We start from the raw sequence: 25943 nt of genomic DNA, 5'->3' as shown, positions 1-25943 counted from the left end.
CATCCAGAAAGAGACAGTGGTTCACACCTAGAGTCCTGATAGATCTCAGAGATTCTAGATAAAATGCTGAGAGCACTACTATGAACTAAAAACACACAACATAAGCAGGACTCAGAGTGGAGCTGCTTCCAGCATGGTCCTGGTATGAGTTGGTGGGGTCAGGTCTGGACATCTAGGGTATTGATGACAGACCCTGAGCAGTTCTTTCATAGAACTCAAAATGCTGACCTTAAACAGACTTCCAGAAGGCCAGCAATGCAAGGGTGCTGAGACCTGCAGGCTGACACCTCCTCTGCTCCACAGCTCATAGACCAGTAGTGGCCCACTGCAGTTGCCTTGGGCTGAATACATGACACTCCTCAGGCCCTCACTCTTTACCCCATCTCTGTGTCCCAGAAGCAACTTTCTCAGTGCCCCCTTCACCTCCTTGTTTCTGAGGGTGTAGATCAGGGGGTTCAGGAGGGGGGTGAGGATGTTGTAGAAGAGGGTGAGGAACTTGCCTGGTCCTGGGAGGAGCTGTGTCCTGGCTGCATGTACATGTAGATGATGTTCCCGTAGAACAGGGAGACCACGGTAAGGTGGGAGCCACAGGTGTTGAAGATTCTATGTCTTCCTGAGGATGATTGGATTCTGAACACAGCCCTGACGATGTGGCCGTAGGACACCAAGATGAAGATCAGGGGAGACAGCACAATACCCATAGCTAGGATGAAGATGATGCCCTACACGGCAGCAGTGCTGATGCAGGCCAACCAGATCAGGGTGGGCATCTCACACAGAAAGTGGTCCACGTTGTTGTGGTAACATTGAGGTGGCCACAACATCCTTGGTGACATGATCAAAGAAATGGCCATCCCAAAAACCCCAGGCCACTGACACCAAGCCCAGGCAGAGTTGTGGATGCATAATAGTCATGTAGTGTAGGGGCTTGCAGACGACCACAAACTTGCATAGGCCATGACAGCCAGCAGCAGACACTCCATTCCACCTAGGCCCAGGAACAGGAAGAGCTGGACCACACAGCCCACATAGCTGATGGTCTTTTTGCAGCCACTCAGGTTGTGGAACAGCTGGGGGCTGGAGCTGTTGGTCAAGCTGAGGTCCAGGAAGGACAGGTGGGTGAGGAAGAAGTACATGGGCGTGTGAAGCCAGGGGTCTAGCAGAGACACCAGAATGATGGTGCTGTTGCCCACCAGGGTCAGCAGGTAGGCTACCAGAATGACCATAAAGAGGATCCTCTCCAGGAGAGAGTGTCAGAAAATCTCAGGAGAACATAGTAGCCCTGGTTGCTTCTGTTTTCCAGTCCATCTCTACTGCACCTGAGGAGAGGTGTCAACTCCAGTAGTGGCAATGGCTGATGCTGGGGAGTATGGACTACTGGTCAGGTATAAATGAGCACAGTGCAGATTTATTTACTCACTTACCCCCTAAACAGTGGTGTGGACCTTCTGCTATGATTATTATTAATATTATCCTCAACTTAGAGAAAAGGAAACTGACACACCTGTGTATTAAGTAAATGTCGCATGTAGACTGGCAGAGCTGGTCTACACTCAGGGATTATGGCTGATATCTTAATCTTTATCCATCCTGGTGGTCTGTCATTCCAGAGAGGCAAGGCACAAACCTGCCAAGCTCCAACCTTTGCTTCCTCCAGAACCACAAGTTCCTGTCCAAACTTCAGAGGAACAAAAGATCACCTCAAAGAACCAGCTGGTAGGATTTAGGAAATACCATAAGCAGCTGATCCTTGAACATCGTGGGTACATGGGTACATTCATACAAAAATCTTTTGTACTAAATGTATTGTTAACATGTTTGGATACTTGAAAGATTTTGATAAACTCAAAGACCAAACATATGAATATTTAAATATTTGAGAGTCACAGTTTTCAGTATTACTGTGTTTTTAAACACAGCAGGTGGATTGCAAGTTCCAAGACAGTCTCAGCAACTTAGCAAGGTCCTCAACAACTTAGGGAGATCATGTTTCAAAATTAAAAGAAAAAAGAAGGGCTTGGGATGTAACTAGTGCTTAAGTACCCCATGGTTCAATCCCCAGTACCAATTTAAAAAAAAATGTCAGGAACAACAGAAACAAACAAAGAAAAATTTTCTATCCTTATAAATTTTAGTTTTAATTTACACAGACATATTGAAATCCAAATGACTCCTAGAAAACAGAATCATTTACATTTGAAATTTTTCTCCAGGCACACAATACATAAAGGAGTTCTTTCTGCCACAGGGACCAATGCCACAGTTTTCTCTCTTTGTCTTTTTCCCATTCCATGTTAGAATAATTGCCATGGTTCTTGCCTTCATTGAAAGATCAACTTGAGCTTTTGTCATCAGTGGTCACCTGAACTGGACATTGGATCTCTGATTCCCTAAAATCTAAGTACTTAGTGTGCCTCTAACAGGGTATATTAGTTTTAAAATCCAATGTCTCACAAGCAACCGTGTGAATACTGTTACTATGACCTATCCTTTGTAATCTATCTGCCTGGCCAATTCCATGAGCCACCAGTCACATGTTCAGCTCCTTCCTGGAGGTAACTCTCCATCCAATTTAATGTCCACATTCCACAAACCCATGGGCTGTCTTGAGGTCCCTTGTCCTGAAAGTCCTGGAGTTATTCAGCACATCTAGGTGAGGTTTGACTAAGTGACAATTTCTATTAATTCTGCCTCATGGCTGTTAGGCACTATTCATGTGCACACATTCAACCTGATTTTTCTGTGCATCTGAAGATTTTATGGGCCACCAGATAGCTTTCAGAATCTTTTTTTTTTTTTGTATGGGGGGATTGATTACTTGTTTTTCTTTCAATTAAGAACCCTGGGTGTTGCAATCATACTGTAAATGTCAGTTTAACTGTGTCTGGGAAGTACTTGAAAAAGTAAGGACAGTGACTATAGAGCTGGCTGAAAAGTAAAATTGTTTTATGATTGTTCAGAGTTTTGAAAAAGGAAGAGAATGACTCAGTTTAAGGCCCAAATATCAAACTAGCCTTCAACTAATGGGAACATACATATATGTGTTCACAAAAATGTCTTAAATTATCAGTATTCAGAGTGATACAATATCTCCTTGTAAAAGTAATTGCTGTTTTACCCACTAGATTTAAAACCACGAAAAAATTACTGAATAACTTTGATGTAGATTTTATAAGTCAATTGTTGCTACATTCCATGTTTTCACAATGCTAAACCACAATTGTGAATGAGAAAGAAAGAAAATATTCATTTCTTTTTCCTCATATCAAACTTTGATATCTTAAGATGTTAAACACTATAGTGCACATGGTGAGCATTAAAAATAATCTGAATTGATCACATGTGCTGTGAAGTTTGCATCTAACATTTGGAGGGGAAAAATGAATGAGAGGCAATGCAAACTATTGACTGCAGGTTAACAACTGGGATAAAATATGACCACAATGATGCATGTTGAGTAGGGCACCAGAAACGTGATGTGGAGATGATTTGATCAGTCTCCCTGAGCTGCATCATCATACAACATTCAAGACCATATGGAGTAGATGCTGGGAAAGAACATAACAAATTTCAGGTGTCTCCTCTTTCTATACTCATTCTCCAAATGTCAGGGATTTGAGGGGGAAAAGAGCCTTTGGGTACATTTGCATGGCTGTGGACACAACTTTCTAATTCTTCTGATCCCAAGGACATACTAGAGTGAAGGATTTCAGAAAATCATTTCTGATGGCCTTGGTCTTCTTCATATTACTGATAGCAAAGAGATACTGGCATGAAAATTACATCATCTCTGACCTTCATTGGAAAGTCAGTATGGAAACCATTAAAACTAAAACAAAAAATTAATACGGACAGATGAGTCTCCAAAAAATTTTTAAATCTGGGAATAAAGAATAGGGTTGCAGGCTGGGGTTATAGCTCAGTGGAAGAGCACTTGCCAAGCATGTGTGAGGCACTCACTGGGTTCGATTCTCAGCACCACATATAAATAAACAAAGTCCATCAACAACTACAAAATATTTTTAGAAAGAAAGAAAGAAAGAAAGAATAGAATAGAATTGTTGTGCAGAATCCTGGTGAAAAGACTAAGTTGATGCTAGTATATGGAGTACACAGGAAAGGTTAAGGGGTTTATTTGTATTTTAATCTGTTTTGTGTTGCCATGACCAAAAGAACTATTGTCAACAACACAGAGCAGGGAAAGTTTACTTGGAACTCATGGTTGTATAGACCTGAGTCTATACACAGTCAACTTGATTCTTCTTTTTTTTTTTTTTTGTCCCTTGTTAAATTTTTATTTTTATTATTATTTTTTTTATTTTTATAGAAAGCAAATCACAAAACAGGGTCAGGAAGAACATCATGGGGGAAGGTCTTGGTGGAAAAAGCTGCTGCCCTCATGCTAGGGTCAAGAAGCAGAGAGAGAGGAACCTCCACTCATCAGAGAAAAACACAAACACAAAAGGCAACAGACAGGAATATACTTTCTTCAGTCACACTCTACCATCTTCCATTACCACCTAGTTAATCCAAATCAGTGCATTAATACATTGATCAGGTCACACATTTTATAATTAGATCATTTCACCTCTGAAAATTCTTGCATTGTTTCACACATGAACTCTTGTTAGATACCTTGTGGGGAGCCACCCCTGAGCATCTTCACTCAGCTTTGGAGCCAAAGAGATTCTGGTTTGGCACTGCAAGCTATTTTGTGGCTCTTCCCACTGAATTGATTGCCCAGTGCACATGACTTTTGTCTTCACTTGGCTAGGAGACTGATCTTGGAGCTCCAGAGTTGGGCATGACCCATTTGGAACTGGACAGTTCATCTCCTAGCTTAATTGCTAAGAACATTCTGTAGAAAGCCTTTGAAGTTCCCCCATAAAAATAAAGCAAACACAAGCTCTTGTTCTCTCTTTCCAGTGTGGAAGCTGGACCCCTAACGTCAAAGAGGTGTCCTGCCCTCGCCTTCTAAAATTACTTTCTGTGTCATGTGTGTATGTGTGTGTGTGTGTGTTTGTGTGTGTGTGTGTTTAATTTTTTAAATTTTTTTTGCTGCCTTCTTTTCTTATCTTTATGTAGCAGCCAGCCTGCTTCATACAAAGGAAACCGGAATTCTATCGTCTATACTGGACTTAGGAGAGAACAACCCATATCAAACCTTAAGAATTTTGAAGAAGAATCTGCAAAAGTCACTAAGGAACCTGGAAAGCACTTCAAGATGGGTCCAGCAGCTACTGCGCAAAGGTAATCTTAAGGTCATGGCTGGCTGTACCATCAAAGATGCTAAGAACAAAACATACAGTCAGGAAAAGACAGCAGGCTGATTCTGTGACCTACTGGGGCAATTCCTGAAACAGTTGTGTGTGACCTTACTGTTTTTCTTCTGGCATGTCAGATCTACCTTAAATGGGTAATTACAAGAGTTCAATTTGCAGGCTCAGTTTTAGTGGTGTCATTATTGATATTACAGGGCACAGTGCTGACATTTGCTTTCAAACAAACTAAGTTCAGAGAAATGCACAAGTTCCCCCAAGGAAATGATGTGTCAAAGAGTGGACTGGGCTCCTGTTTGGCTCCATCATTCACAGCCTGGAATAAAGATAGGGCCTGCACTCAGCACCACTGCTTAATTCTGTATCCTTCAGGTCCTTTCCAGGACAGGAACTAACAAGAAAAGCAGAGATTGGACCTTAGTGCATTCAAACTGTGATGCCAAGATACCTTAAGGTGGGAAGCATATAAGAATTTAAATCTATTTGTACAGATTCAATGCCTGCATCCTGGTTAATCATGGTGTCTTCTTTCTGTGACCTCACATGGTGGAGAATGAACAAGCTCACTAGGAGGTCTTTTGCAAAGTTACCAGTTCTATTCATGATTCCCTACATTCATGACCTGATAGGCACCCCCTACAGGTCCTGGCTCTTAGTGCCACCGCAAAGGGTGGTGGTGGTATTGGAGGGGACAGACATTCCCACCATATCACATTCCCATCAATTTCCATATCTGAATGCTGTCCTTCCCAGGGCTCTCTTAGGGTATGAGACTTGTGTACGTACACAGTGTGCCCCATTCAGAAAGGGCCTGTGAGAGCATCAGTGCTGTGCTGTGCCATGTTGGATGGTTCATCATTTCATCTCTGAGCGTGTATGAAAGCTGAGGGGCTAAACTGGTGACAGCATTAGCACAGAGTTCAGTTCAGCAGCAGGGCTCACACATTTGCTCTATGTATAGGTTTGTACACAGAGATATTAGTTTGTCCTCTGACATTGTGCAAACACACTTCTTGGACAAGATCATGGTTCCTCTGTAACCAAGGGAGCCACAGGGGTGTACTGGGTTCAGATAAAGTAGTTATGGTGGGAGCAGCAGATGTAACAGAGGAACATGGCCCAGGAGAGAAGAGAAACTCTGTTGGCAGTGGCACTAGCCATGGTGAGAAGCTGGTTTTCTCTTCTGTTCCAGAACCCTGCCCTGTGGGATCTACAACACCCTTATGGTCTGATTTGAAAGACAGACAGGAAGTTCTTGGGAACTTAGGTATTATGCTTCACTAGGAAGCTATAACTAAATAGAAATGTACACCTGATCATTGCAAGAACACCTAGCAGAAACACCTAGCAGGAACGTATTAGAGTTCAGCAAGTTTGAATTCTAAGGATCAAAAGACTCTTACTGTGAAATGAATACCCATTAATTGAGATACAAAAATGAAATTTAAAGTTTATGGAAAGATTATAGGAATGAAAAGTAAAAAATCTGGGGGATCAAAATGCTATTTTATTATAAAGAGCCAGAGGAACCAACTATTAAGAGTAAAGAAAAAATTAAGTGTACTTTGTATTACAAGATTTATAATACATAACTAGGCTGAGCATGCACACATTCTATTTTTGCAAAATTTCCACAACTTTGGAAAAAAGTTAGAATCTTTTTTAAAATATTTTTTAGTTGTCAATGGACCTTTATTTAATTTATTTTATGTGGTGCTGAGGATCAAACCCAGTGTCTCATATATCTAGGCAAGTGCTCTACCACTGAGCCACAACCCCAGCCCAGTGAGAATCTTTTGAATGCTGTGGATGAAGTTTTAATTTAGTCAAAGAGCATACCTTAGTGGTAGAGAGATTGCCTCATAGGTGCGTGTCTCAGGTTTGGATACTTGACACTGCCAAAAACCAATTTTTGTGTTGTGCGTGTGTGCTGCAGTCTGGCTGGGCACAAAATCACGAGCCACTCACAGCCTTGTAGATTCAAACAGCAATTCTTTATTCCCAAAACTCTCACCAGCATTCTACATGCATGTTCTGGGGAAAATCCACACCTCCACCAGGCTCTGCATCCCAAAATGCTCTCTGAATCCCGTGAGAACTCAACGGGAACTCAAGGAGTGGAGCGGGTGCCTGAGGCAGCAGGATACGCCCTATTCCCAGCAGGATACACCCTAAACCTGGAACTGCCCTAAACCCGGATCCGCCCTGGTCCTTGAGCAGGGTCACCTTTCTCAAACATTCATGCAATGTCACTGCAAATAACCTGGGTCCAAGGCAAGCCCATTTCCACAATGGAGAGTCCTCCATATAAGCAACATTGGGTAGGCTGACAAAGAAATTGCCATGCTTCATTCCTACTTGGCTATGACTCTCAGCATGTGTGTGTGTGTGTGTGTGTGTGTGTGTGTATGTGTGTGTTTCCTATTTTTGAAGCCTAAACCCTGAATGATATGAATTTCACTTTTAGCAAGAGTTAAATATTTTATTAGAACATAAATTACTTCTTAAGATTTGTGACTTTAGCATAATAAAATTTTTTGCACTTATTCATCAGAAATTCATACCAAACATTTTACAACTGTAAATATTCAGCAAAACTTTAGTTAAATGAGCTGAAAATTATTAAGATCATCTTCAAATATCTTCTAAGAATGACTGAAATTCTTGATGCATAAATGCTGACTTTCCCTAACTCATTTCAATAAATGTACGAGATGTGGCAAGTAGAAAGTAAAGAAAGCCTCATTTGACAGGCATTAGGGGATGCATGAGTAGTAGTGGTCATGTGGGATATAAGTGGATTGTGTGTCAAGCTGGAGGGGATGGTAGGAGGGCCTCCGTATTTTTACCTCCACTCATCAGACTAAACCCTGGCCTCTATATCTTCTGGTTCACCTCCCCTCCACACTTGGCCTCTGTTGGTACCTCTCAGTCTTCACTGATATTCACACTCTTAGGATTCAGCCCCTACAAAGAAGCATTAATTTGACACGTGATATATAAAGACTTAAAAATTCCTAATGAGTTCTTTGCTGAATCCTGTAATAATTTCCCTAAATTAAAAAAAATGATAATGATTAAATTTATTCAATGAGGGGAAGAAAATACAAAGCTTACAACTTTTGATTAGCTTCATTATTTAGCAGAATTGCTTTTTCTGTTTTGGATGTGCATAAATAATAAATTGAAAAATAATAAAATTGTTATGTTGAGTGCCAATCCAGATAGTCATTCTCCAATTGTATTTCAACAAGACCAAGAAAAAAAATCTCCACATTGATAGTAAATTAGCAGAAAATAAACACATTCATAATTAGTGAAAAATACATCATTAAAAAGTCTTATTTCAAATTACACATATTTAAAACACAATTTGTACAGATGAACAGTTCATTTATATTCTAGATTCTTTTTAGTCTCTACCCTCTAGGTATAAAATAATATTTTCAGTTACTACACATTGCTGAGTGGACTTTCAGACAAGTCCTGGGGAATAAGGCAGAAGGTTTATCTACATAACACAGAACAGGTCCTCTGAGTCCATCTGCTCAGGGCCCCATACCCTTCTTAGGCTGTAGAAGATGGAGTTGAGCACTGGGGTGAGGGTGGTGTTGAAGACAGCCAGAATCTTGTCCTCTGGTGGAGACCAGAGGGATCTTGGCTGTGGGTAAGTGTAAGAAAAGGATATATAGTAGCAGTGAGGTAGGTGCTACAGGGGGAGTAAGCCTTCTATTTCCCTATCTTGAGTGCATAAAGCAGAGAGCAAGGAGAACTTCACCACAGAAGGAAGTAACTCCAATTAAGACAATCACGAGGAAAGGGTAGTGCTCACAAACACTGTGTACTCATGGACCCAAATCTTCATTCAAGCCAGAGCCAAAATGGTGGAGATATCACAGAAGCAATGATTGATGGCCTTGGATCAACAGTAAAAGATATGGAGTGCATATGTGATATAAGCACAGAAGATGATAAAGACCCTTTATAAAGACCCAGTATTGCTAGGCATAGTGGCAAACACCTGTAATCCCAGCAGCTAAGGAGGCTGAGAAAAGAGGATCACAAGTTCAAAGCTAGTCTAAGCATAAGCAAGGTACTAAGCTACTCAGTGAGACCCTATAATAGGGCTAGGGATGTGAGTCAGTGGCTGAGTGCACCTAATTTCAATAGCAGGTACCAAACAAAACAAAACATTATCACCAGTACAGGTAATCAGGTATTTTGTTGTTGTTATGCAGATGGGCTAGAGGAGAGGAAAACAAATTCCACTTATATATCACAAGCCACAGATATCAGAAATAGTGTGTCTCCACCTAGTAAAGCAAGAAAGGAGAAACACTGAATTCCACATTCAATGAAATAGGAAAGCAGAAGCCATCTTAGGGACACTTATGGAGATGTAACTTAGATAAATGAGAAACAGCCAACTAAGCAGGAAATAGATAGGTTTGCAGAAGTGGATATCGAAAAGGATGAGAAGGATCATGAATAGGTTGTCAATTAGAGCAATCAAGATGATGAGAACAATGAAAATATACAGGAAAGACCAAATTTTTTGTTACAGAATATTGAACCGAGGGGTACGCAACCAGTGAGGAGCATCACCAGACCTTTTAATTTTTATTTTTGTCAAGGTCTCATTCAGTTACTTAGAGCCTCACTAAGTAAGAGGTTGTCTGAATTTGCCATCCTTCTGCCTCATCCTCTTGGGCCAGTGGAATTATAGGCACGTGACAGTCTTTCTGCAAGACCTACTCTTGATAATGGAAACAACCCCAACAAGATTAAATCAGTTGACATTTGTTCATAATTTGCCACAGAGCTTTAATATTGCTCATCCTGCAATGACACACAAGAATCAGTATGCTGAGTAGTGACTATTACATCAATTTGGAAAATTCCTTTGTGAATCAGGCTGTGGCATTATTCATTAAATTTGTACATCATAAATGAAGAACCAGTTTTATGTATTTACCAAAAAGAAATCTCATATTCTTCCTTAGATAATAATATTTCTGAGAAATATTATGATAAAAATGTTTTGTAAGAAACTTGAAGATGTACAGAAAATAACATTTGTTAAAATATCAGTAGGATACAAATGTCTTATATCAATAAACACACTCACAAGTTATTATATTTGTTTTTTTCCCAGAAATATAGGCATAGAAAATTCACGTAATGCATCCAGTAGAGTTCCAGATTACAAAATAATGTAAAATCCTCAGAGCATGATTTATTTCTTCCATATTTATATTTGTAAGACTTACTTCCAAACTTTCAGTATTCTAATATTCGCTGTAAGGAAATATGATTTTACCTTCTTGAGTGATCCTTGCACAACACATCCAGGTCCAGCATTTGTTCAGTCAGGGATCAACAACTTTTTTCCTCTGTTCTGAAATCTATACTGAAATCTTATTGCCAAATACCTCACATACAAAGTCACAGTAATTCATCATACTCTGGATTTTCAGTGTTCACCTCCACCAAGTCTCCTTTGGGTCTTCATTTAATCTCAAGAGTGCTATAGAATGTCAGTCCCTAACTTTATGCCAATATTCTCTGCAGCTTCCCAGCTGTACCCAAACTCTTACCAAAAAGCATTTGTATTATGTCTCTGTGCTTCTGTGACACTTATATACCAAACACATGGCTTTATGGGCCCTTCAACAAAAAGAAATTGGATAGAAGACCTGCCAGTTGCCTAAGTGGATGGAGGAGCTGTGTCCCAAGAATATTCAGATCAGAGGAGAATAGGGGATTCTGGTCTTGATGAAGTTGATCATTGAACAATTTTGAGAAGTATTCCCAAAAGGTATGTGATTTCTAGGTTTATATATTATTTTAGAACCAAAGTTCAACAGACTTGAGGAAAGTTCACATCATGAAACATTAAGATTCATACAAGTGTTCTTGTGTGCATACATCTGTACACACACACACACACATACACACACACACACATACACACACACACACACACACACACACACAGGATGCTCTTGGCAACACAGAGTGTATACACTAGAATAGATGCAAGAGTATTCCCTAGATTGGAAGTTATTGGGATAATGATCGCTTTACAGAAAATTCCATAACTTTGGAGAAGAATCTGATGTCATTAAATCCACAAAACATGTCTCTTTAATTTTACAAGATGATGGAACAGTAAAGGACTACTGGAAAATAAATCACATTGATTGTTAAAAATATAAAGAGACGTTTTAAAGGACAAACTGGGTAATATGAGAAAGAAGAAACAGCATGAGATAATTGACAATATAAAAAGTACAAAATAGAAATAATAATGTATAACTAATGGATGATTATGTGCATTCATAGAAACATATAATAAAATAAAAGATTTCATATGGCAAAAGGAAAGAAAATTCTCAGAAATCAAATATTTTTGCTATTGTATGAAAACATCACAAAACAAATGAGAAGCATTTTATTGAAAGTATTTTCTCCTTGGGAACAAGATTCTAAAACATCCGAGAAAACACTAGTATTGATAACTGCAAGGATGTAGTCAACTCTCCCTTGAGCCATCATGAGGGACACAGTCCTTGAGAGATTTGGAAGAGGGCGTGCACCCTGCAGAGGGTGATGAGGCCAGGAGTCAGTTCGCCAGCACAGGGTGCTGAGTGCTGAGCCATGGAAGGGTGAGCAGCGTGGGGGAGGTAGAAGACAGGCATATCAATGAAAGAGTACAGAGGAAATCTTTCTAGTAATGTATTTGGCAGTGTATTAGGAAGTGATTTCTTGAATATGACACCAAAAGAAAAAATAACATGCAAAAAATCAGTTTGACTTTATCAAAATTAAAACTTTTTTGTATCATCAGATACTAGAAAGAAAGTGCAAAGGCAGCACAGGAGGGAAAGATTCTCACAATCACACATCCGATTAGAAATAATATCCAGAGCATTAAGAGACCTGCAGCTCAATGAATAAGGGAAACTCAAAAGGACCAAACAACTTGAAGACTGCATTTCTCAAAAGAGGATATCCAAATGAATTATAAAAACATTATTCATGCCCAGTATCTGTACTTATCAGAGAAATGAAGATCAAAACTGCAATGAGAATCCATTTCACATCAACTAGGAAAAGTTTCATCCAAAAATAAAAGACAAATGTGTTTGGACAAGTATGTGCAGAACTTGAAGCTTTGCTGGGTTTTGTGGCAATTTTGACATGGTGATGCCACTATGGAAAGCAATACAGTGATTCTTCAAAAAAAATTATCCTTGAATTAATAAATGGGCCAGCATTTCCACCTCTAGGGTACAGACACACGAAAAAAAAAAAAAAAAAAAAAAAGGAAGTGCTAAAACAGATATCTGTGTGCCATGTCCATCTTCAGGTTAATGAGAAACAAATGTGAAACACTTACACATTGATAAAATAAATGGGGTTACAAAAACGTAAATATAGACATAGATTACAGTAATGATGGACACTGAAGAGATTATACTTTGGGAAAGAAGCCAGTCAAGAAAAAGCAGGGGAGTCAAATTAACAGAAATAAGAATTGGAATGGTGGTTGTCTGGGAATAACAGAAGGGGAGAGAGAGCATTTAATTAATGAGTTTTAGTTTATATTGATTAAAAACCTCTGAAAATGCATGGCAGTGATGATTGTACATTAATGTGAATGCTTTCACTGTATCTTATCTATCTTTATCCTAATATAAAAGTCAAAACTTTTAAATGAGCTTCAGTCATTCTAATTTGGATAGCCAAATGAATTTTAAGATCATTTAGGTAGAATTCTGAGTCTTTATGGAGTAAATGACATTAAGGTATGAATTTTGATAATTTGTAAAAGAAAAAAAAATGAGAACAAATTATTCTTTAAATGTCATTTCAAGTCAACATGAAACAAGCAGTTTAGACTGATAACATCATGTATCATGATGTTTAAATAACTTAGTTTTTAGCAAGTAAAAACATACTATTCAAAGTCAACAACCTCTACAATAATTTCTGCCATTTCTGATTTACACAGGATTGTCAATGACTCATCTACCATGAGATGGCCAAAATTATCCTGATTCAAAATTTTGGAAAAAGAGAAGGGAAGAGATAAAAATAAATGACACATGAATCTTATATACTTTACTGTGTGTCGTAAAAGCCAACACAGCATCTATTTCATTACCCATGTTCCAATCTGCTAACATTATAATAACTATAACATAATAAAATAGAGCCTTCACATCACATGGAAGCAGCCTTAACCAATATGCATTTGTTTCCATAATGTGAGGACATTTTTTTCTCATGTAAAAATAAATCAAATTGAGATAACAGGTCCACTTTAATTTTTATCCATTGAAACAGCTGTAAGTACCTTGCCTGAAGCTCATGAACTTTTCTAGATCCTAGCTATTCCACTGTACACACACATACATGAAACCATATAAAATTTTACATGCATATATACATGTAACACATATACATACACAAGAATATGTTTTGCATTCTGAAATTAAATATAAACATACAAGCTTTAAATAAATGCATGGTCTAAGTAACTAACACCTAAAATATATTTAGGTAATGAATCTAAAATAAGGATAGATTTATATTTAATTTACCAAAATAAAAAATGAAAAAATATATACAAATAGAAAACTGTAGCTACCAAATTATTGAGAAGGCATATATAAAACTTCTTTAAGCACAAACTGAAATATCCTAGTATTTAAAACTTTCTCATTTCTGCATCTTCTCAGTTTTATAAATTGTCAAAGAAAGGCAAATCTAAACTGCAGTCATATCACCCAATTTAGAAAGGCTATTTATTACAAAAGGGAAAAAAATAATTCACAAAAACTGACAAGGCTGTTGAAGAAGAGGAATTCTTAAACACTGTTGGATGGAATGTAAAATAATATAGTCATTATGGAAAAAAAATGGAGAGTTCCTTAGAAACTAAAAATAGAACTTTCAGAGGATTTCACAATACTACTAATGGGTGTATACACAAAGGAAATGATTTATTTCAAAGAGATGCCTGCACTCCTTTGCTTGCAGTAGCATTTTAACATACTCCAAGGCCATTTCATACTGGTTATGGGAATCATCCAACAAAATATAATCATTGTATATATTTATACCCCAAACATTCATGCAACTACCCACATAAACAAACCCTTCCCAATATAAAGATTCATGAAAACCAGAACATTGGGAGATTCCAACACATATTTCTTCCCAGTAGATTGATCATCCAGAAATATACTAATTTAAGAGCCTTCAGAACTAAAAATCATTATTAACCAAAAGGATCCAGAAGACATCCATCAAATATTTCATTCACTGACAACCAAATTCAGTTCATTTTCAGTGGCACATGGAATTTTCCCTAAAATATCATATTTTAGGGCTCAAAGCAAGTCTATCAAATATAAAAATTAGAGATAATTCCTTGCATTTGAGATTATAATGGAATAAAATTCAAAAAAAAAAACAAGATAAAAAGCAGAAACCATTATAACACCTGAATATTACATAATATAATTGTGAAAGAAGAATCGATCATAAAAGAAATCCAGGGAGAAATATTTTTTTTTGAAACAAATAAGAGAGGATACAATATGCCAAATCGTTGAGAGAATATGAAGGCAATTCTGAAAGAAAAAAATATATAACTTGGATTTTCTACATTAATAACAGAAAGATTTGGCTAATGTTTTCTGTTGCCTTTATTTCAATAGCAATTCTACTGAAAATTGTACTTACTTCTAAAAGGACCAAGTACTTCTTTTAGAGTACCCAACAGATTTTGACATGTACCATGAGATTAGACTTACAGCATCCCCTTTCTCCAGGAGCACAGGGTTGACCTTACATTGCTGACATCCTCCTCCAAGGATCCCTGACACACTCTTTAAAAACAAGCAAATCTGACACTTTTTAGGCTGCAGGGGACCTAGTGGTAATGTGTTCCTCACTTGTAAGTCTCACACAATCTCTATGATGATGCCATCTACAAATCAGGCAAGCCCATATGGGATTCTTCCACCAAAAGGCTCTGAACAGACAGGCACTCTTAATAGCTTCAGAGACTCCTGTACTGCAGAGGCTTTCACAACTCTTTTAGGAATAAAGAAATCATGGTCACCAGTAATGACCATCAATTACTGAGGATTCCCAAAGCAGGAGATTGTGGGAATAGTCATTATGAAAAATTTTTTTATATTTCTTACTCCTCCCTACTGGTTCAGCTACTCAACAAAATACATCAGAAGGAAGCCATCCACCTGCCACCTTACATAACAGTCAATTGCCCAAGAGTGGTAGGCAGCTAGTGCCAGGAGATACTATGGCCCTCCTAGAATTAGTTTCTAATGGGTTTATGTACATTTATGTCCTCTAAAAAGTTAATTTCAAGTATGAAACCAGAGGTTTAAAATATGATAACTCTGGCTATCTCATTGTTTTAGAAATCCATATACTTGTGTTTTTTTTATTGAATTTGTTCATTTTACAGAATTCCTGCACTACCAAACCATGAGAAATCAAAGGGAAAAAAAAGTGGTATAATGGACAGGCCCATCCTCCCATCATACAGTATATTAAAACTTGATTCATATGTATTTTGGGAGAAATTATAGGGGATTAAACTCAGGAGCACTCAAAACTGAGCCACATCCCCAGCCCTCTTCTGTATTTTATTTAGAGACAGGGTCTCACTGTGTTAGTTAGTGCCTCACTTTTGTAGAGACTAGCTTTGAAATCACAATCCTCCTACCTCACCATCACGAGCCACTGGGATTCCAGCTGTGTGGCACTGCACCTGATGAGTCATAGCATTTTGAGAATTTTCCAATCTTCCATAAAGTTGTAACACGAGTTGGAATTTAAATCTGCTGCAGGTCTTCAAAATTTCCAGAACACTATGCCATTATATAAAACCTCTTCATATCCATCTCAGTTCACTCCACAAAAGGATCAAGCTACAAAAGTTTGTGGGGAAAAGCATACTTGAAGGAAAATATGTGGCTCAAGATCCAAGACGTTAAGGTTTGGGGCTCTCAAAACATGTCATCAGTACAGTGAAGAATCTTGTATTTCTTATTGCTCCCTACTGGTTCAGCTACTCAACCAAATACATCAGAAGGCAGCCGTCCACCTGCCACATCACATACCAGCCAATTGCCCAGAAGTCATAGGCAGCTCCTGCCAGGAGATACTGTGGCCCTCCTAGGAGTCTGATTCCTGCACTCATGTACTCACCAAGACTGAACTCCTACAGAGCATGCCCCCACCCCAGGACACTTGCAATCACTCATGTGCTTCACACTGGCCACTAGCACACCTGTAACTCCTGCCTTTGGCAAATGGATTTATTACAGAGAAACCCAGACTCTGCATCAACTAATCACAGACCAATATGAAATATTTCTACTGAATCAAATATATAAAACTAGGAAATTGCCAGATTGTCTTATTAGGTTGAAAGAAACTTTTCAGTAGTCCTGGGGAGCTTTCAAAATTCTCTTTTAAAAGTGATACTGAATAGCCAAGCTATAATTATTAAAAACAGAAGCATAGAATCTTCCAGCTTGAAGGACATAAATGTACATAAACCCATTAGAAACAAATTCTTGCTTCTGAATTGGTCAACACCTGGAAACTACACACAAACAAGGCATGTTTTGATTTACATCAGGGTATCAAGAAACATCCAGGAACCAGGCATGCTAGCATATGCCTGTATTCTTGGTGATATAAAAGATAACAGCATGAGCATCACAAGTTCAAAACCAGCCTCAGGAACTTAATGAGGCCCTTGGGAAGAATTTAGAAAGATCCTGTAGCAACATAAAAAAAAAAAAGAGAGATAAGGATAGGGATCAATGCTTAAGCACTGCAGATATGATGATGATGATAATTTTACTTTTCTGTTCCTCCTTTGTTCTCTGACCTTGGTAATCATATTTAAAACCTCTCACATTTTTATTCCATCACAACATATATAAAATTGTAAGATATTTGAGACAGAAAATATTAGAATTACACATGGGCCTCTAAAAAGTTAACTTTAAGTATGAAACCAGAGGTTTAAAATATGATTTATTTGCTAAGGTCTTTAGTGGAAAAAAATAGAAAATATGAAAGAAAATGTTCTTAAGGAAGTAGATAGATGGAAACTTAAAAAATAATTAAAATGCTGCAAATAAATGTTTATAAATTTAAACTAGAAATTTTGTCAACTATTCTATATAATATATACTTCTATATACAAAATTATACTATATACTAGGTTTACACACATATTTATGCATAGTATGTATAAGATCGTGTCATAATATGTGAGAGTTGACTACAGATGCAAAAAAAAAAAAAAAAACTTAAAATACAGGAAAATTGAATCTAATAATAAGTAAAAAGAGATTTAACCCAGCAAAGAATGCTGTTTTCACATCTTCACACTGATGCAACACTTAGTTCCACCCCAGGGTGCCATTCCATTACCTCTGAATAGAAAAGAGGAGGAATGAAGTCAAACATTCTTTTCACACACCTATAGTAGTTTTCTCAAGAAAGAGGTCATTTGCTGAAAGCAGTACATGATTGTAATTCCAAAGGCTCAGTAGGTTAATGCAGGAGGATCACAAGTTCAAAGCCAGAGTCAGCAACTTAGTGAGGACCTAAGAAATTCAGTAAGACCATGGCTCAAAATTGGAAAAAAAAAAAAAAAAGAATTAAGAAGGGCTAGGATATCACTCAGTGGTTAAACATCTCTAGGTTCAATCCCTAATACCAAAATAAATAAATATAAAGATAGGTAGATAGGTAGATAGATAAATAGATAGATAAAATAAAATTCCCTTAAGTCTGAACAAATCTGAATGGATTTGAAACAACTGGAAGCCTCACCACATTTCTACATTCAAGGATTTTCTCCAGAATGAGCTCTTTCATGCTTTTTAAAGACAATTGAAAAGTTGAAAGTGTTACCACACTTTTTAAAGGGCAGAACGGTTTTCCCTGATGTGAATCTGTTGATGTCTTTGAAGGAAACTGTGAAAGTTGAATACTGCCCCACATTGCTTATTTACAGGATTTTCTACAGTATGAGTCTTTTCATACAACTGAACAAAACTAGAACATCTGAAGACTTTACATTTCTTACTTGCACAGGATTTATTTATTTGGCATAAATCTTTCAATAAGAATCTTCCTAGTCCAGAGAAGAAGCGGGGAAAACTGAAACGTTTCCCACATTTCTCCCATTCACAGGGTTTCTCTCCATGAGTATTTTCATATACGAACAGGAAAATGGAACATCAAACATTTAGGGGGTTTGTTTTCAAGTGTGAGTGAAATGGCTTTGAAGACAACTGGGGAAATGGAATGATTTGTCATATTTTTCATATTTAAAAACTTATTCAGTCAGACTTGGTGGTGTACACCTGTAATCCCAGAGACTCAGGAGGCTGAGGCTGAATGATCGTAAGTTTGAGGCCTCCCTCAGTTCCTTAGTAAGACCCTAAGGAACTCAGCAAGTCCATGTATCCAAAGAAAAAAGAAAAAAGAACTGGGAATGTACCTCAGGGGTAGAGAACCACCAGACTTAATCCCAGGGACAAATATATAGAGAAATATATTCATCAGTTTGAGCCCTTTCTTGTCTTTGAAGTTGACAGGAAAATTAATTTACCACATTTTAAATTCAAAGAATTTTTTCCCAGCAAACTTTCTACATGTTTATAAGTGAAAAAGTAATAACAGAAGACTTTGCCAATTGTTTCTATTAGTATGATCTCTCTGCAGTATGAGTTCATTCATGTGAGTGAAGTTCACTGGATGAAACAAAGGCTTTTCCACATTGTTTACAATCATAGGGCTTCTCTCCAGTTTAAGATTGTTCATGTGAGTAAAGGGTAGAGAAACAAGTGAAGGCTTTGCCACACTGCTTACATTTATAGGGCTTCTCTCCAGTATGAGTTTGTTCATGTATTTGAAGATAAGAGGAAGTGTTATAGGCTTTACCACATTGTTTACATTCATAAGGCTTCTCTCCAGTATGCATTCTTCCATGTATCCCAAGGTGACTGGAACTAGTGATGGATTTCCCACATTGTTTACATTCACAGGGCTTCTCTTCTGAATTTGTTCATGTGAGTGAAGGTTAGATGACTGAGTGAAGGCTTTTCCACACTGTAGAGCATCTCTCCAGTATGAGTTCTTCCATGCACATGAAGGTGAGAGGAATGAGTGAAGGCTTTGCCACACTGCTTACATTTATAGGGCTTTTCTCCAGTATGCATTATTTCATGGATCTGAAGGTAACTGGGTTTAGGAAAGCATTTACCACAATGCTTACTTTCATAGGGCTCCTTTCCAGTATGAGTTCTCTGATGTATTCTAAATAAACTGGTCTAACCAAAGACTTTCCCACATAACTTACATTTAAAACTTCCATTCCCAGTGTGCATAATCATGAGATTTGAAGACTTTTGAGTAAAAAAAAAGGGGGGTGGGGGTTGACCACCTTCATAAGATTTCTCTCCAGAATGAGGTCTTCTAAATAATGAATGAAAATGAAAACCTTCCCACATACCTTACACTGAAAAGGTTTATCTCCACTGTGTGTAATCATGTGTCTTTGAACACTTGTGAGAGAAGAAAAGGCTTTACTACATTGTTTATATTAATAGGATTGCCACCAAATATGAGTTTCCTTGTGTCTTTGAATGGAACTGGAACAAATGAAGACTTTCCCACTTACTGTACTTTTATAAAGTCCATCTTGAGGTTATATTAACATTTCTGTATGAACACTTTTGAAAGAAACCAGTGATTTCCTATACTGTTTAAATTCACACGGGTTCTCTTTACATTCCTCATGCTTGTAGCTTTTCTGCTCAGAGTGAGATGTAATCTGCCTATGAAGGAAAGAAGGACATATGAAGTCTTTTGCATACATAATTCAGTCACATGGATTTACGCTATTAAAATTTATCTTTGTCGGGTTATGAATCTCACTGAAAGTTTCCCCACATTATCTTCTTTACCTTTGAGGTTTACCATATGACTTCTTGGAATAATGACCGCCACATTATCAATATTTGATTCATTCATGATTTTGTATTTATTCATGGGTCTTAGGCTTACATTAGTACCAACATCAGGTAACGGTGAGATTTTCTGACTTGTTCAAATTGCCTGAAAATAAGAGAGATTCAAAGGAAACAATCCTTTGCAACACAGCTTCCCTATGGCTATTATCCAAATAGTGATATTCACACTAGCAGTTTCATATTATTTTCAGCATGTCAAGTACTTGAGAAGACTGAATATCTGTCACAGTTAAGTATATATTTCCAGTTAAAAAAAATCTTATAAGAATAAATTAATTTCAAGTTGTGAATATTCCTAAGTTGGTTTGTTTTAAAAATATGACATTCTCAGATTCCCTCAAGGACATTGCTTCCTTTTATGAGTATGATTACTTTAGATTGCTCCCAGAATTTTCAATCTGATCTTCAATGTTCTTGTCTTCTCCTTTCCCTCCCCCAACCCAGAACACCAATCCAGAATTATCATTATGACTTCTTAGGAACTAGAAATTCCTTAACAAATTCTAGGTGCCTTTTTTGCTGCAATAATTCACCAAATGATTTCCTTTTCACGTTCCACATAAATGACCAAAATAAACATTAGATCTCTATTTGATTAAATAAAGAAACATCATTATTCCCTATAGAAGCCAGGTTTCTGAGGAATTCCTGCATCACATCTCTGTAAAGTTTCTTCTGGGGTAGATCCATCAAAGTTCACTCCTCCTGGGTGAAGTTCACAGCCACATCCTCAAGGGTCACCGAGATCTAAAATATCCCCCAAATGTATGGTGGAGGCCAGGAGAGATTGACAGAATGAGGAATCAATATTCAAGAAGCATGATGTATAATGATTCTCTGGACTCACAATCAATTCCATGATTTGGTCCACCAAATCTTTACTGCACTCAATTCCTTAGTTATTCCAACACTGTAATTGGGTCACTCAAAAGGAAAACAGTAGAGTGTTTTACAGCCTTCCTTTGATGAGTTCACAGTAAGAAAGACAGGCTCCCACATCACTCCTAACTTTTTTGTTGGTTGCACCTCCAATACCCATTCTAACAATTCCTGTGGAGTAGAAAGCAGATATTAGCACCCCCAATATTACTTATACTTAGAAAGAAAGTTAACTGATTAGGAAATTGCTAGAATCAGGAAACTCAGCATTTGGGACAGATCCTGCCAACCACAGTGGTTTACTGTGCCTACTCAGTTAATGTAAACAACTTGGCATTTACTGATCTACTGTTTCCTTCTTAAAGTATATTGTTTCTTCCTTTAAAAAGTGCCTATATTCAGCCCCCATGCAAAAACTCTTGGTGTGGGGTCACTAAGGAGTTCCCTCAGAAAACATTTAGAAAATCTTTCACACAGGTGGTCACAATGTATTAACTGGGGACTGAGCTCATCCTGTGTGATTGCACCAAGAGAAGAACTACAATTTGCAGGTGCTTTACTCCAGAACCACTTTAGCCAACTAGTAAAGTACAATGATTAATAAACACAACAATTTGATAATTTGGTTACTGTAAAAGCAGAATGGGGTAAGTGGAAAGATAGCATGTGTCTTAGAAATAGGTGATATCACCCCAAGATATCACCTTGTCCAAATAACACCCTTACAAAGTTTTATATAAGTTTAAAAAACAGTATTCTTAATAAATAGCAGAAACTACTTTTCTAATTTTCATAGCAATAATGAATGATAAATGACTGTCAATTTCTTCTGAACAGTAGCCAGTTCATTAGCATAAGGTACAGTTACGTGCCACATAGCCATGTTCTGCTCAAGGGCCCTTTGAACAAAGATAGGCCACATGTGCAATGGTTGTCTGTTGAGAAAGAGATTCCTCATGCTTGTAATGATGCTGTTACAAATAAACCAAACATGGGAGCACTTCCAGGGTGAGGTAAATCAGCCTGATCCTCACCTATTCAACACAGTCTGGGTGTGAAACAGGCCACCACAAGTACAACTGTAAGCACACTATGGTGTCTGCACAGTGATGGGACAGCCAAAAATATCACCCACCAGAAGGTGCCCCTACCACTGACATACAACCATACTCAAGGACTTAAAACATGTGACATTCTGAGCACCACAATATCAGCAGAGATTAGAAAGGTACCATGAGAAAGCCATCATGAGCTGGCCTTCCCAGAATGGAAAGATAAGTGACAGCAGATGTCATGGAGAGAAATCACAATGATGCTGTAGGCAAACTGGAATCTAGGTGGCAAAAGGCATTCCATCCCTCTATTCTGTAGACAAAAGTCCATTTATTATACATTCAAATGTGGAAGACTAACACTTTTGAAAAGCATAGAAGAAATGTAGTTTTACTTATTTGTTTGCTTGCTTATTTATTTATTTATTTATTATGGGGCAAATTAAAAAAAAAAAAAGGTGGGATTGAACCAAGGGCACTTAGCCACTGAGCCATATCCCCAGCACATTTGTGGTCTGAAACAGTACTCACTAACTTGCTCAGGGTCTCGTAAGTGGCTGAGGCTAGCATTTAAACTTGTCATCCTCTTGCATCAGTGTCCCCAGCTTCTGGAACTACATGCATGCACCACTGCACCCAGTGGAAATTTAGTTTTATAGAATAAGCTAAACAATTCTACAAAAATGATGAGCAGTAAGGAAAAAGATAAACACACCAAAATGACACAACAGGGAGTCTGGAACCATCACAGTACTGTCATAAGCTACACAATTCTATAAAAATCATAAGCACTAAAAAAAAAGATCAGCATACACCAAAATGACAGAATAGAGAGTCTGGAACCATCAGACTACTGCAATGAAACAGAACAGAACTGAAAACCTGGAACCATCCTGGTACTGCCATAAAATACACCAGAATAGAGCTCCCAAAATACACTCACACAAATACATCAACTGATCTTTGAAGAAGAAAAGTCATTTAAATCCAAAATGACGATGGCTCCAGGGAGAGGGAGTGCTCCACAAGCTTGCCCTCCAGAGAAAAGTGGAAACACAAGCAGAACCATCAGAACAAGAACATCATCATGACCAAAAGCCCTGAACTGTTCACCACAGCCACATGAAGCAGTCATGAAGAACAGTGGAGAATAGCAAGCATGGTGTGGCCTTCACTCCCCTTTCAGACAGCCCCTCTCTTATGTAGGATAGTGGCCTCACATCTCAGTGTGAGACCCTGGTCACTGGCTACACAATGCACACAGCAGATCTCATCCAAGTTTCTGTGTTTTGTACTAAAATCACCACAGGATTATCTTAATGTTCAAAACAACCTTCACTCTTCTATGTTAGAAACAATCACTGTGAAAAATTAGCAGAAATTCCTTAAAAGAATTTAACTAAACAAACAGCCTGCAGTTGGTAAGAACAGCAGATTATTGTTTATCCAGTCAACCATCACCTAAAATCTGATAAAGAATGCTGCAGGAAAAGTGTTTTTTGAAATCAGTTTTCAAAAAACCCAGGTTCAGGAGGCTGAGGCAGGAGGCTTTCATGTTCCATGCCAGCTTCAGCAACTTAGTGAGGCCCTAAGCAAGCTGGCAATAATCTGAATCAAAATTAAAAAAAAAAGAATTATAGAGGGGGCTGGGTATATAAATATAATTATAATTATGAATCTCTTCCAGGGTGGGACACGTACATCATTCAGGATGAGATGAATTCATGTGTCTGACTATCATCATTAATATTTGAACCAAAATAAACTATTTTCCTCGGGTGGGATGGCCAGGGCCTTTAATCCCAACAGCTTGAGAAGCTGATGCAGGAGGATCACAAGTTCCAGGCTAGGCTGGGCAACATACCCAGATCCTGTCTAAAAATAAAGCTTAAAAGGGATGGGGATGAAGGACAGTAGAATGAACTAGATATTACTATCCTATGTGCATATATGACTACACAACCAGTGTGAATTTACATCATGTACAACCAGAAAAAGGAGAACTTACACTCTATTTATGTATGATGTGTCAAAAAATGCATTCTCCTGTCATGTATAATTAATAAAAACAAAGTAAAATAAATAATTTACCACAAAAAAACAATAAACAAAAAAGGGCTGGTGATGTACCCCAAGATTCAATATTCCTAGTACCAATACAATCTCCCTTATTTCATTTAAAACACTTACTTTACCCAAACACAGTTTGTGTCAGGTGATTATTCTTTCCCCTCAAGTATAATATTCTATAACAGAAAACAAATGCTTTCAAAGTGTTATTCTTGCCAGGAATAGTGGCACAGGCTGTAATCCCAGGGACTCTGAAGGCTGAAGCAGGAGGATCACATTTTGGGGGCTAGCATCCAAAATACCTGGGAGAAGATCTCTTAAAAAAATAAATAAATAAAACAACGGGGAGGGGGGGCTGGGATGTCACTGACAAAGCTTCCCTAGTTTTGCTCCCAATATAGATAGATAGATAGGTAGATAGAAAGATAGATAGATAGATAGATAGATGCTTTGCAATATTTCACGAGGGGGAAAAATGAAAATTGCTAAGATGTGTCCGTTGGAAACAGCAGGAAGAAGGACAATTTGACAAAGCTGTGGAGCAGATGGCGCTTCAGAAAGCAGAGGGCAAGTGCAGTTTCAGCACCCACAGCCAACTTCAAAGGCGCCTAAGTGGGGGAAGGAAAGCGATCTGAGGTCCTACTTGGGACACATGTGGAAGAGTAGGAGTACACAGCCGGCAGGGAGGGGAGGGCAAGCAGGGACCCGAGCCGCCCACTCAACACTCAGAGCCACGGCCCAGGGCCACCAGCGGGAACTGCACGTCCGCAGTTGACCTCAGGGACTAGCCACAGAGCCCGGCCCTCAGGCCCAGGGGACCGCGGCTAGGGCTACCTGCCGGGGGGGAGAAGGCCGCACGCCTGCTTCTGACTTCAAGAACCTGCCCCTCAGCCCAACCCGCGGGACCAGGGGACAGAGACCGGGCCACCAGCAAGGACCGACTCTGCCAGGCTCCGCAGCTCACCAGCACTCCAGGCCTCAAGGCAGGCGCTGACAGGTGCCCTCAGCCCTGGTCGCTAACTTGCCATTTCTGCTTTCCGTAGGAACACGATGTCCTCTCGAGGGACCTTCGGGCACACAAGCTAGCGCGGTACACAGGCTGCGCAGTCACCTGAGTCTTCCGAGCCGAGGACGACGGGCTCTGAAAGGTAGGAACGGAGTTGCTGAAGAAGAAAAGACCGCCAGACCGCTAAAGCCCGCCAGGCCTCGGAAGCCCGCCCTCCCCCGCCGTCGGCGCACCTGATTGGACAGTTCCACCGGGCTTCCCTGATGGACCGCCTCCAGGCGCGGCTCCGCAAAGTGAGTGACAGCTAACATCACCCGATCAATGGCAGACCTAGGCTAGAGGGACAGATCCTTGGGCCCCGCCCTGTTTCTCGCGGGCCTCATTGCGTTCTGGGAACCAATCCCAGAAGGAAGCCTTTGCTGGGAACCCGGCACAAAAGGTGACCTCTGGGCCTGGGCTGTGGCTCTAGGGAGAGGCTTTCCTAGCACAGGTGAAGCCCTAGGTTGTAACCTCACCACGGAAAGGAACAGCAATGATAACAACAGTTCCT

General features: G+C 38.8%; 1 pseudogene; it reads right to left on the bottom strand.

The window, feature by feature from the left end:
• Positions 1–111: 111 nt before the first annotated feature.
• On the bottom strand, positions 112–25704 carry LOC143390369 (olfactory receptor 2W3-like; annotated as a pseudogene).
• Positions 25705–25943: the final 239 nt, after the last annotated feature.

This window comes from Callospermophilus lateralis, unplaced genomic scaffold (genome assembly GCF_048772815.1).
Source record: "Callospermophilus lateralis isolate mCalLat2 unplaced genomic scaffold, mCalLat2.hap1 Scaffold_2339, whole genome shotgun sequence".
NCBI classification, from domain to species: domain Eukaryota; kingdom Metazoa; phylum Chordata; class Mammalia; order Rodentia; family Sciuridae; genus Callospermophilus; species Callospermophilus lateralis.
This window is presented reverse-complemented; position numbering and strand designations above follow the sequence as displayed.